Source organism: Palaemon carinicauda, chromosome 1, assembly GCF_036898095.1.
Source record: "Palaemon carinicauda isolate YSFRI2023 chromosome 1, ASM3689809v2, whole genome shotgun sequence".
NCBI lineage: Eukaryota > Metazoa > Arthropoda > Malacostraca > Decapoda > Palaemonidae > Palaemon > Palaemon carinicauda.
In genome coordinates this window covers 278,169,753-278,190,467 of record NC_090725.1, presented here as the reverse complement: position 1 = coordinate 278,190,467, position 20,715 = coordinate 278,169,753, and the positions used below count along the sequence as shown (strand labels likewise).

General features: G+C 33.8%; 1 long non-coding RNA gene across 1 annotated transcript in view; it reads left to right on the top strand.

Annotated features, from left to right (window-relative positions):
* The window catches only part of LOC137644867 (uncharacterized), a 195,386-nt gene extending 179,920 nt beyond the window's left edge, over nt 1–15,466 (top strand). The window contains exon 3 of the long non-coding RNA XR_011045215.1: nt 15,418–15,466. This is a non-coding gene — a long non-coding RNA (uncharacterized lncRNA). The remainder of the gene's footprint in view (nt 1–15,417) is intronic.
* The last annotated feature ends 5,249 nt before the right edge of the window (nt 15,467–20,715 follow it).

Below are 20,715 nucleotides of genomic sequence, written 5' to 3'. Positions count from 1 at the left end.
TAACCTATTTTGTAATTTGGTGAATATTATTCTTATTTAGGTGGGGGTTAATAGGTTCCAAAGTTAAAAGTTGTATTAGAATTTCAGTCGAGAAGGAATGAAGACGAATAACGGTAAGAAATATAGGATGGAAAAGATATGACCTGAAGGATAAAATTGTGCCGATGATATAATAGTTTAATTATTTAAAAACTGGTATAATAGAATAGTTTAATTATTTAAAAACTGGTACAATTGCCATTATAATAGATATAACTGAAGCATCGCTTAATTTTAATATTATTTGAACTATGAATAAAATGACTAACATCAATATTATTGTTAAAATTCTGAAATTGAAATAATTATCATTAAGATTTTTAATGATTGGGTCCATAGAGAAAATCAAATTGAAATCTAAGACAAGATAAGGCAGCTTAGTTGTTTTATGCACGTTTTTGTGTTACAGAAATCATAAGTTAATATAATTAATTATATCTTTAAAATTACAGTGATTATTTTGAAATTAATAGAAATATATTTTTTTAAAGTGTGAAAGTATCTACAACACATCTAAAGTTATGTGTTCCGTATATATCACATTAATTCAAGAAAGGTCTTTAAACAACTTTCTTATTGTGACAGCTTAATTTGGGCAATCATACCAGTCTCGGTTACTTAGCCTTATAATATTTTTTTTTAAATCTATATAAAGGCTTCCTTTCAGACAGCGTTGTCTCAGTAATCGTATCTTTCACCACCCTACCCAATTTCTCGCCGAATTTCCGATAATGCTTTTATTTATATATAATTCATATAATGTAGATAGGACAAGAAGAATAACAGAATAGGTCCGTAGAGATTGTAAACCAAGCAGGGGAAGGAAGAGAAGACGAAGGATTAACGAGCTAAGAAATTTTTTATGTATAGACTGTCATAGAAAGACCAAGAACAGACGCGAGTTGAATGACATGTCTGAGGTCTTTGTATGATAACGATGATGATCGAAATGGATTTAGACTGAGAGGGTTTTAAACAGTAAAAAGTCCCTCTTAATGTATTGCATATATCATATAGGATTTGTTTACGCAGCATAGATTCTTACAAGTGTTTTATATCTAGAAAGTAAATATATTTTCAGAAATAATTAGAACCGATAATGTAAAGATAGAAATAATGGCGTGTACTAATCTTAGGTATTACTCTTTTAAGTAGATTCGACCAATTTCATATATGGTATTCGATTTTCTAAATATGCACCTTTTAAGGTCTAATTTGTGGATGCTTATTTCTTTTTTTTAAATGGTTGTCCTCATTAAATGATGTTAGTATTGATCCTATATGTTTACCTATTCCGTTGCCTTTCTGTATTCATTTCTTTAGAATGTTGTCACCAATTCTTGGAATGTTTAGTGAAATTTAGTCGTAGTAATTTTGCAAATCTTTTGAATTCTAATCATGATATGAACTATAACCCAAGTCTTTTAAAGCCCTAATATTATTGAGACCAATACTCATATATATATTTCCTTATTTCCTTTTGCTCACTGGGCTATTTTTAATAATGCTAACTAGAGGGCCACTCAGTAGAGCGCAGGCCTCCGCCGCGGCAGCTTATTTTTCTAATTTTACTCAACCTTGACCTTGACCTTTGACCTTAACATGTATTAATTGGCGTGGATTTCATACACTCAAATATGAACCAAATGTGAAGTCTCTGTTATAACGATGTCCAAACTTATGGCTGATTACGGAAATTGGGCATTTTGCATGACCGTGACCTTCACCTTCCAAACTTTAATCATTTCCAATTTTTTACATAACTGTTAATCCCTGCAAGTTTCATTACTCTACGATTAAAATTGCGGCCGGGAAGCCTATCACAAACAACACACACACACATTAACACATACACAAATAAACAAACAAACAAACACGCAAACAGTGGGTAAAACATAACCTCCTTCCAATTTCGTTCGCGGAGGTAATAAGTTGGCCTTATGCCAGTTGGGTTGGGTGTGCCTTATTAAAAGGTTGAATTTAAAAGAGGCCTGTTGTGGATCTCTGGACTCCATACAAAAAAGAGAGCAGTCTTTCCGAGAATATTACAAGGTGATCTGTAATGCTTTTTTGTGTTTTGTTTTTTAAGAAAAACTAAATAATTGCTATATAAACATTGAATTTAAGATGAAAATTGTTGCAAATGCCTTTCTTTTCAATATAATATTATTAATAAAATTTTATTATTATAATTTTTGTTTCATAGTATATGTATAGCGGATCAATTTTAAAGTTGATACTGATCTTATATGTTATCTTATTTTTTCTTATAATATATTTGTTCGCAATTTTTCTTTTTCCTTTCTACAATGGACTCCTTTCCCGGTTATAGTTCTTGGGCTTGTTGGATCCTGCTTTTCCATCTAGGGTTGTAGCTTGGCCGGTAATAAAATATTAATAATGATAATAATAATAATAATGTTTTTTATATATTCATTTATTTACTAGTTTACTATTTTTGAAGTATTCTCAGTAGTTTATGAAGTGCTATTATATTAAGTGTCACAATTTTCAGCAATCATGTGGGGAATGCAATCAAATCTTAGGCTGAAGTATAACATAGCGTATTCTTTTCTATCAACATCGCGTGACCGGAGAGAAAAACACACACACACACACACACACACACATATATATATATATATATAGAGAGAGAGAGAGAGAGAGAGAGAGAGAGAGAGACTTGTTTCATTATATAGGGAAGATTGTTTGTTATTTTGTTATGTATGCAGTGTTGATAATTAGTATAGTTTCGCAATAATTTTTTTTAAATTAAAAAAAGTATAGCTATTAACCGTAAAATCATAAGTGACAAAATGACATAAAATAGATACATAGGTTTTGAAAGAGAATTGAGAGAATTCCTTATTCAATTGTTTTATGTCCCCATTTTACAGCTGCATGTCGTTCGAGGTGAATAAAATGACGTGCGTCATGTATGTTGGGGTCTTATTGCATAAATTTATAAATTTAAATATTTAGGTTGGGTAAATGGTACGACCCGTTTTTTTTTTTTGTGCTCTGAATTAAATATAACCAGCGGAACCCCATTATTGGTTCTTATTTTTTCAAAACTTCACACACACAAACACACACACACACACACACACACATATATATATATATATATATATACATATATATTTAGGTATACATACCATGTATGTTTACATACCCGTATATACATACATATATATACATACATACATATATATATATATATATATGTAAATGTATGTTTACATTCTCTCTCTCTCCTCTCTCTCTCTCTCTCTGTATATATATATAGTCATATATATATGTAAGTAATATGTGGTATATATATATATATATATATACATATTCTAAAAGGTATGAAATTTAACACATAGAACACGAAAACTGTATTTACAGAATGTTCCAAAAGATGCATGTATGAGAGAAGAGAAAAAATTAAATGTAATAGCTAAACTTTTCAGTAATCTTGCAAGGTTATGAGGAATATACTGTATGTATGTATGTATATATATATATATATATAATATATGTTATATATATAAATAAATATATTACGGGCTAAGTGACAATCCTAGTTGGAAAATAACCCAGTAAGGAAAGGAGACATATTCAATAGTGCAATAGTGAGCATGAGTGTAGCCTTAAGTAAGAGTACCCTAACCCAAAACTACCCAAGACTAGAGAACAAAGGTTTGATTTTGGATTGTCTCTTTTAGAAGTGCTGCTTACCATAGCTAGAGAGTCTCTTATACCCTTGCAGGGCTGTAGTTAACCGCTTGAGTGAATAAGAATATTGCGGTTTAGGTAGTAGGTTGGCCAGGGCACCTGTCACCCGTTGAGATACTACTGCTAGAGATTGCGGGGGTCCTTTGACTGGCCAAAACAGTTCTGCATTGGATCCTTCTCTCTGGTTACGGTTCTTTCCCTTCGCCTAACAAAAACACACACACACACACAATAGTCTGGTCTATTCTTTACATACTCTCCACTGTCCTCATACACCTGACAACACTGAGATTACCATACAATTCTTCTTCACCCAAGGGGTTAACTATTACACTGTAATTGTTAAGTGGCCATTTTCCTCTTGATAAGGGTAGAAGAGACTCCTTAGCTTGTGGTAAGCAGCTCTTCCAGGAGAAGGACACTTCAAAATCAAAGCATAGTTCTCTAGTCTTGGGTAGTGCCATAGTTCTCTTGCTTGAGGGTACACTCGGGCACACTACTTTTATCTTATTTCTCTTCCTTTTGTTTTTTAATTTTTATAGTTTATATAGGAGATATTTAGTTTAATGTTACCGTTTCCTTTCCTCACTGGGCTATTTTCCCCGTTGGAGCCTCTGGGCTTATAGCATCCTGCTTTTCCAACTAGTGTTGTAACTAAGTAATAATAATAATAATAATAATAATAATAATATAATAATAATAACAAGTGAGCAAGTCCTGAACGCGGACATGGTCCTCGTAGAGGACATACCTCCGCCAAGGTGACCTAGAGCGCCATATGTCCTAGAATCATGAATTGATGTGACTTCGACCTTCACCATGACCTTGACCTTCACGTGACCTTCAAGTGACCTTGACCTTCACGTGACCTTGACCTTCACATGACCTTGGCTTCAAGTGACCTGATCTTCAAAATGTACTTGACCTTCACGTGACCTTGACCTTCAGGTGACCTTGACCTTCACGTGACCTTGACCTTCACGTGACCTTGACCTTCAAGTGACCTGCTTGACTTTTGACCTTCAAGTGATCTTTGTTCATTTGCCACTGATACTTAATATGACATTGATATAATTGCACCAATATGACCTTGACCTTTGACCTTTATAAATTTGAACATCACCCATGGGTTGCGCCTGGACTAGGACTTCCCTGTTGGCTTATGCAAAAGTCAGTGCTTTATTTCTGTCTCTTGATATGGCCACTTATGTCATAGTGACACCAGTGACCCCTGTGACCTTGACCTTGGGGTGACCTTGACCAAAATTTAATCAGTTCTTCCATACACATTGGGGAACTACTTGGCCAAGTTTGAAGTGATTCCGTGTAGAAATGTGGCCTCTACGTTGTCCACAGACAGACAGACAAACAGAGAAACAAACAAACAAACAAACAAACAAACAAACAAACCGAACCGAAAACATACCCTCCTGGCGGAGGTAATAATAGTGTTTTGAGGTATATGAGGAAAGGATAATCAGACTTTTCGGTGTAGTGCCTTTAAAAACTAGTTCATACTTAATATTAAAGTACCTGTATACTAATATCATCACCATCATCGCCTCCTACGCGTTTTGACGCAAAAGGCCTCGGTTAGATTTCTCCAGTCGTTTCCATCTTGAGCTTTTGAATTAATACTTCTCCATTCATCATCTCCTCTTCACGCTTCATAGTCCTCAGCCATGTAGGCCTGGGTCTTCCAACTCTTCTAGTGCTTTGTGGAGCCCAGTTGAAAGTTTGGTGAATATAAGTTTTTGCAATTCTAGTTAGAGATAATAAAAAGAATAGGTAGAATTTCAAAATCCCCTTGAAGGAGGTTATATCCCATATTAAAAGTACATTACTGTACATAATTTGCAGAAGGAAGATATTAACGCGGACTAAAAACTGATAAAAATGTAACTCCATTTGTCAATGAAATTCTTGATACAGGTATGTAATAGATAAAAGCCATAATTAAGATGGTGTTAAGTCTTATCATTAATAGATTTATCTTGAAGTGGAACCCCCTTTGTGTGTAATCAAACAATATCGAAATAAATTCTTGTAAAACCTTATTAAAACAAGCTCCGACTGATACACTACCTTTGTCAATTGCTAGAAAACTCACGAACAGTGCGTCGAACCTTTCTACACACACTGCTATTCTCAGTCATCTTTCAGGCACTGATTTCCTTCCTTGATATTGAGGATATTCATTTCCAATTATTATTATTATTATTATTATTATTATTATTATTATTATTATTATTATTAGCTAAGCTACAACCTTAGTTGGAAAGGTGGATGCTATAATTATGCCAAGGGCTCCAACAAGGAAAATAGCCCAGTGAAGAAGGACAATAAGGAAATGAATAAACTATATGTGAAGTAATGAGCAATTAAGATAAAATGATTTATAAACAGTCGCTTCCAGGGGGAGAGGGGTGAATGGTAAAATATGAATAATATATTACTGTGTTTCACTCTTACTTCTACCATAACGGTATATGTTTTATCAATGTTACATATACCTCTAAAGTATAATTCAATTGTGCATATCGCAAAATCATTATAATGAGAATAATCTTACCTAAAGTCCAAAAGTAGTTATTTCTAATGAACGTATCATAGTTGTCAAATAACTTATGAACGATAACCTTACATTATTTATTTGGATATGATCCAAAGAAAGAAGGATCGACCACTGCTTCTCTTCGGTTATACTTATCACACTATCACAAACAGTCACCAGAACAGTTCAAACCAGATTTGATCAGTGGGAATATTTCCAATTGCAATCAGCATCAAGTGTGACCCGTCATGGCATAAGAGTTGTGAGTACATAGTATAGCTTTGGTTGTTTTGGTGGCCATGTGAGTTTGCTTGATTTTGATCGTCCCCTTTTTCTATTTACGGGAAGTCCCTCGATATACTAATTTAGAGCTGAGTATTGGTTTAATATCCTGAGGAGAGGTGTATATGTATGTGTGTGCATCTATCTAAATATAAAACGGTAATTTTTGACAGGTCCCGTAAACTAGTTTCAAAATAATATTCAAGGTATGGGGGTGATCTTACGTAAAATTATGGCCGTAGATTTTCTTTCATATTCTATTAAACCTTATGAGTTGATTCTTTTCATCAGGCACTGGATAGACTAGAACTTTCATTTGTGTCCTAAGAAATTTACAGAAATTACTGGTTTGTTTTGTTGAATAAAGATGTTTTATTTTTTTATATCGTTGCTCATTCTGTCATGCAGGATATGAAAGTCATGCTAAGTATTTATCGGTGAATAAATGGCATCATGGTTATTAATTTTACGTTTGAATTGGATTGATACATTCCCTTCTCAGATACAGCGACTCTTGGTTAATATTGTGTTTCATGTTTACTGTGATTATTTTTCAGTTGCTCTTCCCTTGGGCCTTCTGGTAAATGGTAAACAACGCATGAATTCTGTCTTGCATACATTGCTAGACATATGTACTGACATTGGCATAGTTCATGTTGTTATTGTTGTTTTGTCACTTGTATCAAACAAGAAACTGTCGTAGCCCTCCCCGTAAAAACGATACTTTATTTAATTGGGACAAGGTCTCTCTTGTTGATGTTGATGAATAGCTCCTGTACGAGTAGACCCTCATGAAACAGAGTAGACTAAACTCTAGGTTAGAATTCGTCCGTAGGAGACAGTCATTAAAATTTCCACTGAAATTGCCGTCTCTCAGACGCATTTTTTTCCTCGCCAAGGCCAGACGGGTCAATGGCATGTTTTGGGTATACATTCCTTTGAATCTTCCACATTTCCTCTGGATGAGGGACATTCTCTCTCTCTCTCTCTCTCTCTCTCTCTCTCTCTCTCTCTCTCTCTTCTTCTTCAGTTGTCTAAAGCGCATGGTGTTTACTTACCTTTCCTGTTATACTGTAGATTGTAATGATACTGAACGAACGAACGCTGATTTCATGAAGTCAATCCATCATAAAAACGTATTTTATTTAATTTACATACCCATTCTAGATAGAGAACAAATACAAGTGAAGTTTGGAAATGCGATGTTTAAAAGAATAGGAAAAAGTAAGTCTTATATTAATCCCCTTAGAACATAAAAAGATCAAAAGATTTCAATGAATGAAAACGAGAGGATATTAACAAAATCTTCGATGAGGTCTAAAAGGGATATGATTCATAGTAATTGGTAGATATTTTGGACTCTTGTTGGGTCAGTAGGTTGATATCTTAAGTACTGGAGAGAGAGAGAGAGAGAGAGAGAGAGAGAGAGAGAGAGAGAGACACAATTCTTATAATTTGAAGTAGGGATTGATCATCCCTACTTCAAATTATAAGAATTGTGCCTCTCTCTCTCTCTCTCTCTCTCTCTCTCTCTCTCTCTCTCTCGCTCTCTCTCTCTCTCTCTCTCTCTCTCGCTCTCTCTCTCTCTCTCTCTCTCTCTCTCTCTCTCTCTAAGAAAAAATCAATCTATGCTAATATGAAGAAATAAATCTTTTTAAAACTAATGGTGATGAACTACTCGAGCTTTAAGGTTATTTTGAAACTATTTTCCACCTTTTTATTTATTGTCTACTTTTGCTGTGATCTTTATATTTCTCTTATGGTTAATCTATTAAATGGAATTTGTTTCTACTGTCTATGGGGTTTATTTGTTTTAGTAACAAATATGCTCCACAGTCATAATTGTTGGAATAATAATAATATGACAAAGTCACAAGGCTGTTATTATTCATGTAATACCATACTACATTTTCTCTTCCATGTTTTCCTCTTCTTTTAAAGTGCTAGTCTTGAGTGAAACCCATAAACCCTGAGCTCTGATGAACTGCATTTATGAATTTATTCTTGTCGCTTATGAATGGCAGAGGCAAGGGACGGTAACAATGTCCTAGCTAGCAGGATAATATCCTAGAAATTGACCATATATAGATATGATCAGCGCCAAGCTCCTCTCCACCCAAGATTGGACCTGGGAGGGCTAGGCAATGGCTAATGATGTCTTAGCAGGTAGAACTATAGGCTCCCCCTAACCCACCACCCCGTTTCTCACAAAGATGGTGAGTTTGCAGACACTACAAGAAACTATCGAGCCTAAGCCGGTCTCGAACCCCAGTCAAGCAGATCACGAGACATGGACCAATACACTACCACAAAGGATCACTGGGGCCTGTGAGGGTATTCAGCACTGTAGTTACAATATTGATTAAAAGCTGAAAGAGGCTGGACAGCAATAGGGGAGAAAGGAAGAAGGGAGAGAACTAAAGTAGAAGATTATAAAGCAATTACAGCTAGGGACAGATGGAAAACTGCAAATTTTAAGAGTTATGCCTACAATGCAGCGCGTGAGGGGCACTGACGTCGCTTCTTTCCTAAGGGGCTGGTCTGTTATGGGTAATATTTTCGGCAGTCATTTTTTTTCAGTTGAGTATGGAGAACTGAAGAATAGAGGTTTTGAATAGCGGCGAATGAGCTTCCTGTGCAGATATATGAAACTGGTGTTGTGAAAGTATCCTGCATAATAACATACTGTACTTCTTAAAGCTGAACGTTGACAGGACTAGTGTGTGCTGTATATATATGTATATATATATATATATATATATATATATAAAAGTATGTATATAGATATATATGAAAAAATATTTCATATATTTATCCAATTATTAGCTTTTTATTTCCCATTTGACCCAAAACCCTACCCTAAGTGCGTCTCTATCTTTGGGATATACAGTATATCTACATGTCATATCCTAGGACAGCAGTGTTCATATTATACTTCTTACAACCACCACTGCAAGAGCAAACCCAAGTAAATTAGACTGACCCAGCCTAACGTGGTTAATGTTGTGTTGAGAGAGAGAGAGAGAGAGAGAGAGAGAGAGAGAGAGAGAGTTGGGGGAGGGCCAGCAACCATTTTGGTATATTTCAAACCTAGAATATTAGTTTGGAATGTGTTGGTCCGTTAGTATAAAACTTTTCCTTTAGCACCACTGCATTAAAGGATAGGGGATAAGTTGTTATATACTGTATATATATATATATATATATGTATTTATATATATATATATATGTATATATATACATACATCATATGTATATATGTGTATATATACATGTATATCTATCTATCTATCTATCTATATATATATATATATATATATATAATGTGTGTGTGTATACACACATACTGTGTGTATATATATATATATATATATATTGTGTGTGTGTATATATGTATACATGTGTGTGGGTACAGTTTATATATTACATATATCTGTATATAAGTATATATACCGTATGTGTTTGTATTAGTGTGTATAATATTTGTATACGTATGTATCTCTTGCAATACAATGGTTATGACACTTGACTAATTAAGGTTATGTAGTTAAAAGTATGAAGCGTCTGCTAACTTTGGCGTTAAAGTATGTACCTGTTAGTAGTTTGATTGCTGTGGGTATTAGTCGGGGTAGAAAGCTTCAAATCATTTATTCATTTAACACCCTCTTTGTCATGCATGAAACGGGAAGCTTTTGATACAAATCTACTGTAATAGATCATGATATATTATGTAAATATACTACGGTAACTAAAGTATTTATTTTGTTTTTCCAATGCAGTATAATTCTCTCTCTCTCTCTCTCTCTCTCTCTCTCTCTCTCTCTCTCAACTCCTTTTGAATTTTATGTTTATTCTACAAATATTAATATGAGCATAGCTCTTAACAACTCGGCGACCACATGCTGATTCCATTTCCATTACATGATGTTTTTTTTTTCCGCAAAAAACGTATTCAAGTTGGGATTAAGAAGTCAGTTCGCATGATCAGTAGTTCAAAACCCTTTCTCTTTAATGATGTGGTATATTTTGCTCATCTTTGCATTCCAGAATTACCAAACTACAATAGCTTTGTGTAAAGGGTGACCGACCTGTGAAAAGATAGGATTGCATGTTTCAGTATTTTCATTATTTACATGGTATCTTGAATATTTTTTTAACCTTTTTCCCTCGTATTTCTACTTATATTTAAGAAAATTTTTAAATATGGACTAATTAACAATAAAGCTTCGATTTTAAAAGAAATATTTTCCTATAACATTATATATATATTATATATATATATGTGTGTGTGTGTGTGTATACACACACATATATATACTGTATATGTATGCATGTGTATATAAATATATATATATATATATATATATACAAATTAATATTTAGGAATGCACTGCCATTATATAAGAATAAGGATTTCTTTGTAGAGATGCACAGTAACAAATCCCATCTTTTCCTTCAAAGCTCAATTCTTACAAAAAAAAAAAAAAAAAGATGTGAAAGTATGAAAACCATTGCCTAAAAATAATTGAAGAAAGGACGTAATAAGAATTACCAAAGGGAAAAACTATGTCCCAAGAGTATATATACAGTAATACATATATATATATATATATATATATATAGTGTGTGTGTGTGTGTATATATATACACATACATATATATCTGTTTAAAGGTTTAAAGGCCGCTCATGAATGGCAGAGGCAAGGGACAGTGACATTACCCTATCAGGCGAGACAATGCCCTTTAGACAGACCATATATAGCCCCCTCTCCACTCAAGCTACGACCAAGAAGGCCCAGGCAATGTCTGCTGATGAATCAACAGATAGACCTATAGGCTCCCCCCAAATCACCCTTCCTTAGCTCACAAGGATGGTGAGGTTGCATCGACCAAAGGAACTAACGACTTTGAACAGGACTCGAACCCCAGTTTCGCGATCACCAGTATATATATATATATATATATCTATATATACATTTATATATATATATATCTATATATACATTTATATATATTTACACACATTTATATATATATATATATATATATGTGTGTGTGTGTGTGTGTGTGTGTGTTTATAGATATTCATTGATAGATAGATATATCAATGGGTATAATGTATTGTATGTTTGCGTTTGTATTGATCAAGTATGGAAGTTGCAGTCAGCCCAAATGGGACTCAGACTGAGAGGTAAAGTTTTCAGCTACTTACCATCAAGGGATTTCCTCTCTAACCTTACCTCCAGTCAATAGGAAATGGGTATCAGCAATTCATGGGGCCAAGGAAATGGGTATGGGCCCAGTAACCCTTAAGGAATGTTCCAATTAGTATGATAACCTGATAAATTTGCTTCCGCTTATCTTTCCATAAATCAGTGACTCCTGGTCTGTATGGACATTCCAGTCGAAACAAAATTTCTTGGTGGAAACCTCCTCCTCCTTCTTCTTCTTCTTCTTCTTCTTCTTCTTCTTCTTCTTCTTCTTCTTCTTCTTCTTCTTCTTCTTCTTCTTCTTCTTCTTCTTCTTCTTCTTCTTTTTTGTAATTAATAGAAGTGGCGAAGGGTATTTTTTAGTAGATTTTTATGTGTTTGTCTATTTTTTTTACATAAAAACCTCTTGACTAGTTTACTTGAAATATTCACGAGATGCACAGTCTATGTCACACAATAGGCTATTAAAATTTGGACCTAATACCATCAAGATCTAGGTCAAGGTCACAGTGATCCGAAAGGTTTGAATTGAAAATAGACTAACTAAGACCAGAATCTTCATTTTTTCTGTGCTAAAATATAATTCTACATAATAGTGAAAATGTATAGTTTTGGAGATTGTTAGTTTCAAAGCTCAAAGGGGTCGAATTTTCAATGTCACTGAATTTCAGATGGCTATAATTCTCAAATAAGTACAGATGCACACTTTCATATAGAAAAGCACATATGGGATTGAGAATGACACCACGATCTTTGACCTGTCACCTTGAATGGTCAAATTCAACATTACCTGATTATAGTAAGTTCAGAATCCTGCTCATTCACTATTATTGATGGATACTGCAACTCTACAAAAACATTTAGAGCAACGAAATTGTTTTCGTGAAGGCTCACGTGCAAGGGGCTAGGTTTGCAGTGTTACACCATTTGTTTACTATTCATTTGTTCGTTTCTTTTTTTAGTTCAATACTCGTATATTCCTAATCACTTTTTAGAACTTTTTATTATCTTTCTTGCGCTATCATTACATGATACATTTGGATATATGGAAAATATAAAGAAATCCATCAGTTTCATATCATATGCTGTGCAATGTTATTTGTGTGATTATTGTTTGTATATACTGTACACGGTTAAGGAAACTGAATTTCATCTGGTCATGTGACTCTTCTTATGACCGGTATATGAGGCAGAACCGATACAGGACGACATTGTTACAAAAACCAATGTACAGAAAAATCTTGTCTTTTAAGAGAGAGAGAGAGAGAGAGAGAGAGAGAGAGAGAGAGAATTATCCCGTGACTTTAGAGTCGACCACAAACGTCATCAAGCAACTCCAAAGTTGATTGCAACTATGATGACTCTGCAGGTGGTATAGTGCATCGCTCGGGGAAGCAGGATGTGAGAATTCAGCATCATTGCACTCAATCGCCCCAACTGAAAGATATTAGATTGAAAATGTGAGGAAATAGTTGCCCTATTTACGTCTCCACATTACGAGGCCTCATTTCTCTAGTACTTATGAGCAAGCAGCTGCATCCTTCTCTTAGATGATTTGTCATTATGTTTTATACTAGTGTAAGCGACCCGTCAAAAATAGCGGTTAAATATTTGGTTAGATATGCACACATGTACACGCACTCCCTCACACCAGGATATGACTATTCCCTCTCTCCCTACTAAGGGATGGGGAGAATTGAGCGTGACCTAATATATATATATATATATATGTGTGTGTGTGTATGTGTATATATATATATATATATATAGCGAGACTTGTTTTTATTATATAGTAGAGATGTCCTGAAGTTATATATATATATATATATATACATATATATATATGTATGTATATATAGATATATATATATATATATATATATTATAGGGTGGTTGTCCTAAAGTATTAACCTGGAAATTAATTCCAATTGATATTCAGTCTCATGCACAGAACTTCTCTTAGTTTTGTTATGGTAGACTTTATACCCCAGCAAAGTTTTCCTCAATTCTTTCAAGGACTCTTTTCCTTCAATTGAACGCAGGCATTCACGTTTGCTTTTTTTTTTTTTTTTTTTTTTTTTTTTTTTTTTTTTTTTTTTTTTCTTTTTTTTTTAAGAATAAGCGTAAGGTTTGCTTGCACGTTCTTGTATCTATTAATATACTCATATTTACGTTCTTACCCTTCTTATTTATTATTTCTTAATTTTGTCTTAATTGATTTTCTTTTGACCGCCTTTTAGTTCTTCACTGCTTTTAAATATTTTTTTTAACTATTTCTTTTTGTTCATGAGACTATAACTCTTGACTGTAAAACGTGAAAATAAAATATCTTTTTGTAAAAAAATGCCATTATTTTTTACACCTTTACTCCATCTTTTTCTTTCGGCTTTTCTCATTCATGGGCCACAACAGCGGATCATCTGTCTATCTACTTCTATCCACTGAATCCTCCTCTTTCACGCCAACTGCCCTTACTTCTCTTCTTACTAAATATATAAATCATTTCTAAGGCATTCCTCCCCGACATACTCTTTCTCCCTTCTCCTCACGTGCCAGAACCTCCTTAGTCTTGTTTTCTTGCTTACTTTCCAAACTGATTGACCTGTGCAAGTCCTCTAGTGAATTTATTACTGATGCTATCTTTCCACATTACCCCCGGTGAGAACCTCAACATTTTTATATTTGCAACTTTCGTATAGGCCACTTGCTTCTTGGTTAAAGATACTGTCTCCAAACTATACAACATATCTGGTCGTACCACCATCTTATAGTCCTTCCCTTTCAGACTTGCTGATATCGTTTGGTTGCATACCACACCTGATACTCTTCATAACCATTCCATCCAGCTTGAATTCTCCTCCCCATTGCACGCTCACAAGTATTCATAATCTTGTTCCCAACTCTTTCAGTTCCTGCATTATTCAGATCTGTCCTCCTTCTATATTCAAAATGCTTACTCCACAAAACAACGACTGGTCTGTTCCAAACCATTGATCTGTTTACATAACTTATTCAGAAATTCACATGTGTAATACCTCTATATCAGCATTTACTTCTCGGTAGAGTGGGACCCTATATAATAAACCATTGCAATCGCTTATACCAAATTATTCCCATATCATTTGGCCAGAATTTACTGAATAAAAGACCCCTATATATCATTAATAGTGCATGTACCCACGTATGAGTTGAATCAGGTACCCATCAATCCACTTTATAACAATTAGCTGATGATCATAATTCTCAGGTCTAACACGTCTTCATCTCCAGCTAACCTGTGAATAATCGGCCTCCTCCTCCTCCCAGTATCTCTTTAATTATACCCCCTTTTCATATGGCTATGTTATTTCCATACAGCCAAGCCACCTCCAAATACTTATGATTCATTAGAGAATTGTCAAAAATATTCCATTCACCCTGTTTAAATCTTGCTTCACATATACTCGTAAAACAGTTAAACTCAACAGCTTCAACATTTTTCTTAGATCCTATTCAATATAGGCACTTATTTTACAATACAGTAGAGGTTGCAGATTATTTTCTCTCATGTAGGCTGAATAACTGTGAGGCAGTCTTGAGTTTTCTAACATTGGCCGTCTATTGTTTCAGGGCTGACGATAGACACCAAGATTGCCTTTTGAAGAGATTAGTAAGGTAAGTTGATTCTTGATATTGTATACTATGCATATTTTACGGTATTCGTGATTTTTGAAATGAGATGATGTTGCGAATTTCTACTGTAGGTCTTGGCTAGTTTAGAGCCAGTAGTATTTTACAGCGTTCTATAGTCTCCCAGGTGACTTACTTATTGCCATCTGTTTTCCGTTTCTAGTGGTTCCATTTTGCCTTTTCAATATGTAAGAATTATATTAAAGAAAGAGTGTGTATATACATATATACGCATATATATATATATATATATATATATAACAATAACAACAACAACAAATGCAGCAGGTTGTAGGGCATTGCAGGACATAGGCCTCAGACATGCCCTTATTCATGTCTGAGTTTTGGCCAATTTTCATCACCATGCTTGCCAGTGCGGATATGTGATGGTGGGAAACTTTGGTCGAACCGCTCACAGTAAACCAACCTAGTATGGACTGCTCTGACTAGTACATCTATGCTGATCATGGCGATGCACAAACACTTTCACCACATAAGGTATCATCACTCAAAAAAAGTTGGTAACAGTTAACTTTCAACTTTCCCATGTTGTTCAATGAAAGTCTTTGACTCCGAAATGAAACGATTAATGAAGTTTTCCTTCTCAGATGAGAACCATACTTAGTGCTAAAGCCATTACATCATCTTAGTAGTGGGAATTGTATAGTTTATTTAAAACTAATGCCATGATTTTGAATTCACTAAATATCACTCATCATTCAGCGTATCAGTTTCTATAAAACTGTAAATAACTGTACTTTAGCTAATTTCAAATCTATATTTATTGTGGGTCTAATGATTTTTGATTTTGCGAAGTTGGATTAACTGAATAATTGCTTTACATACATCTCTCTCTCTCTCTCTCTCTCTCTCTCTCTCTCTCTCTCTCTCTCTCTCTAGTAATCTACCGCCGTGATGTTATGTGTGCGTAAGTCAGTGCATGTGCTTTTCAAAGAGTGCCATCCTTCATAGGCCAGAATGTAGTTTTATTATGGTGGGCATTCAGCCGTGTTTGTCTCTTTATTAGAAACATCCTGCTTTCGAAGGGAATACTGTAGTCAAGGTGACCTTCGGCTGATGGGTACTAATTGGGCTTACGTAATACATACACACATACACATTCACTACTCGTGGTTGTTATTTATAGTTCGAATACAAAGAGGGCCAATGTTTTGGTACGCCGTGGTTTCGTGTGTTTATATACATGTGGGTTTGTTTACACTTACCTGTATATGTTTTTGTTCAAGAGTTTTATGCATGTTTATAATGATAGATTTTATTAGTGAGTTTACTTACAGAAGAGCGTTTCTATTTCTTAAATCCCGATTAATTGTAATTAGATACATTCTTTCAAAAACTTCAATAATCTTAACATTTGTGTGTTCGCTCCAATGTCTCCTCCTTTGTATATTTTAGCGAAGAAAATTCAAGTAGCTTATTTTATATTCATTAAGATATACATTTTGCGTTGTTACTGTGAGCAACATTCAACATAGGTGTTAAGCAGAGGGGTAAAGGAAAAATAAAGACCGTCTCTTAAAGATGGGAACGTTATAAGAACCAATTAGTTTTGTTTACGTTCTTACGACGCCACATGCGAAATTTTATTTCCTCTTTATTCATCAATTCATTAGTATAATCAAACTGTCAAATGTCGTGATGATATGAGAGAAATTCGAAACGAAACAATAACTTTTGCCCTTGGATTATATAAAAGCTTAGAAGAAGGCGAACAACGAATAGGCCTACCCTTTTACAGCTGAGGTTTAAAGAACAAGAAAAGCTCAGTATTTGCTTGAACCGAACACTGAATTCACATGGGTTCCTTACTTTTATTTCTAATTAACATTGATTTAAGATTAAATTAATAAAAAAAAAAGTGTAAATGACAGCCAAACCTTCTACGCAATCTGGCACGACCTGTAACCTTGGAGAAAAACAAAACTAAAATCTGTGGTGCCAATCTCTTTTGATCTATGGGTATAATGACCCCATACCTCTTACATAAGAGCAGACCCCCTTTACTTATGGTGACCGACGTGCTCAGGTCAAAATTGGATTATATAAACACCTAAAGATCAGTTGGTTGTGATTTCTTTTTCTTCTTTTTTTTCTTTCATGAGGAAAGCCTTTTAATGTTGGGAATATGTCCCTGTAGTCTGCTTCCAAATATGGTAAGAATTTTCTTTTTTAATCATACTTTTAATGAGGTCAATTCTATTATGTCCATCAGAAATACTCTCTCTCTCTCTCTCTCTCTCTCTCTCTCTCTCTCTCTCTCTCTCTCTCTCTCTCTCTCTCTCTCTCTCTCTCTCTCTCATTTATATTTTTGAAGAAGAATGACGGCATTACCAGTGATCAGGGCAATAATGATGATCATAATGATATGGGATTCTGCACATTTAATTTTTTCTTTTCTTTTGCATTGTACAATTTTTATTATAGGAGAATTTTTTATCAAAACTGATAAGTGACAGAAAAATCGGGGTCATAAAATCATTAAAGAAAGTGATCTTTCCTTTTATCTGCATGTCATTCCAGGATCATTTTATTAAAATATTCAAATGACTAATTTCGTTGGTATCAACTGTGTATCATAGCTTCCATTTAAAATACATAATTATTCTTACCTCCAATGTTCTGAATGTTATATTCCTTGTCATGATTTTAGTTTTTCATCTGACAAATTAGTTGTTTTGACTCTTCTGTATTTTTTTTTTAATTTGATTAGGTTAAATCAGAGATATTTCGTCTGTCTTTTTTAGATGTGTTCAATGTCTTAGTCTGTTGAAATACATTTTATTTTCTTTAATACAGACTTTGGAATTTTTCCCAGGCTTTTGGGTTCTCGAATTCTTTGGTTTTCATTTACTGTATATTTTATATTTTTTCTCATTACTTACCTTTTTGGCATTTTATTTCTTTAGCTCATAAAAAAATGGTTAACAAAACTAGCTGTGTGTGGAATATATATATATATATATATATATATATATATATATATATATATATATATATATATATATATATATATACTTACTGTATACCCACAGTATATTCACATTAGGGTGTTATGTAATTCGTATGCATTTATGGTATGATTTTGTTTTATCTCTTGGAAATATGATAATGTTAAAAAAAGAAACATGAAAGTTACGTATGATTTCATTATTAATCCTATACTATCATTGCAATAATGATTATAGTGCCCTATAATATCACAATTAACTGGCCATTAAAGTGATTATCTATAGGGATTTTTACTACGACGACTTTACTCTTTTCAAGGTCACGGCAAAAGAAAAAAAGAAATTATCTGAGACGTAATGAAGCTAATTGCGAGTTTGTTTATTGTAACGGAAGATCGCGCAGCCACGTATCTTATCTTTGCGCCAAGTGAAGGACGGAGCAGTGCATACTTGGGTAACTGTTGCTTAATTGGCGCATGTTTGATGTACTTAGTGCATCCTCCTACAACCCCATACCCCCTTCCTGCTTGAAGATGGAATGCATCAGTTTAGAATCGAGACTTCCTACTGCTCTCTCTCTCTCTCTCTCTCTCTCTCCTCTCTCTCTCTCTCTCTCTCTCTCTCTCTCTCTCTCTCTCTCTCTCACGACACATTGCTTGCTTCCCTTTCTGCACTTCCGTTTTTTACATATACCTTATAATTCGTTTAGTCTTCATTAATGAAACGAATGGTGATGAAAAATTTATATTTATATTCAGTTCCGTATATGCAAATTTACGTCATTTTCCAGAATTAAACTTTTATTTCACGTAATCTTTTATTTCACGTAATCTTGTTGAAAGACATAAAAAAAATATTACACTGAGATGTATTCCAAATGCGTGTCATTTTATTTGTTTTCTCGATAAGTCAGTGATTTTATTTGTGTTATATACTGTATTTTATGGGGGTTGTGTTGTATTGAGTTTATTCCTTTCGTCTTCACTGTTTTCTGCCAATATTTTATATGATTATGTCGTTTTGAGAAAATTTTCAAGTGAGTTCGGTTCTTTTTTATTTATGTTCTGTAGAATGATGGAAATGATAGTGATAATTATTACGATAATGATAAGGATAATATCAGGGCATGCAGACAGGCGATCGCAAACCTCCGCCAATGATAACTAGGCCATAATTATCGTGAGGTAATCGAGAAAGCGAGAGCTCCTTCCTTCCAAAACTTAAAATTCCCATTTCTACCAAAATCTAATAGGTTAATGCTTGTCTCTGTTGGTAAAATTTTCGTAAAATATTTACCAATAACTCCATAAATTTTCTTTAAAAATGACAGACAATGAAAACAAATAGACAAATAAAAACCATATTTTAATTCTAATATTTCTCAGAGGTAAATACAGAACTTTTTTTAAGTTGTAAGTGAACTCAAACTTTGTCCAAAATATATACTTTTACACTTTTATATATTGCAAGATAAATTTGGCAATAATTATGAATGATTCAACACACAAAAATCCCATGACTTCTCAGACTTCAGGGACTTAATATATTGACAAAACTTTTAATACAATCCTTCCAGAGGGTTTACTAGAGAAGATTTTGAAAAATATTTTTGTTTTATGCTCTTCAGGCGTGGCTTTATTTTTGGATTTATTTTCCATTTGTAATCCTACTTTCTTGATGATTTAGAAACTAATCTCAAAATTATTAAGATTATTCAACATCAAAGTATGAAGACGAAACATTGTATTTTGATGAATAAGAATGTAGTTTTAATATTCTATACCTCATTTTCTATTTCTTGTAGTCTTTCAGAGGGTTGTATCACTTTGCCCATAATTATACTCGTTGTGCCAGTAAAGTCCACTATGTGTCTTTTTCTTGTATGCTTGTTTTGCCTATACACTTCATTCTTTCACATTTCTGTTTAATTACTCCCAACCATTCTTTGTTATATGCAATATGTCTAATTGTATTTTCTTCTTCTAAGTGCCAGAGTCACTACTTACTTTTCTCTTGCTTGAGGTTACACTCGGGCACACTGTTATATCTTATTTTTCTTCCTCATGTTTTGTTAAGTTTTTATAGTTTATATAGAAAATATTTATTTTCATGTTGTTACTGTTTTTTAAATATTTTATTTTTCCCTGTGTCCTTTCCTCACTGGGCTATTCTCCCTGTTGGGGCATCTGCGCTTATAGCATCCTACTTTCCAACGGGGGCTGTAGCTTAGCAAATAATAATAATAATAATAATAATAATAATAATAATA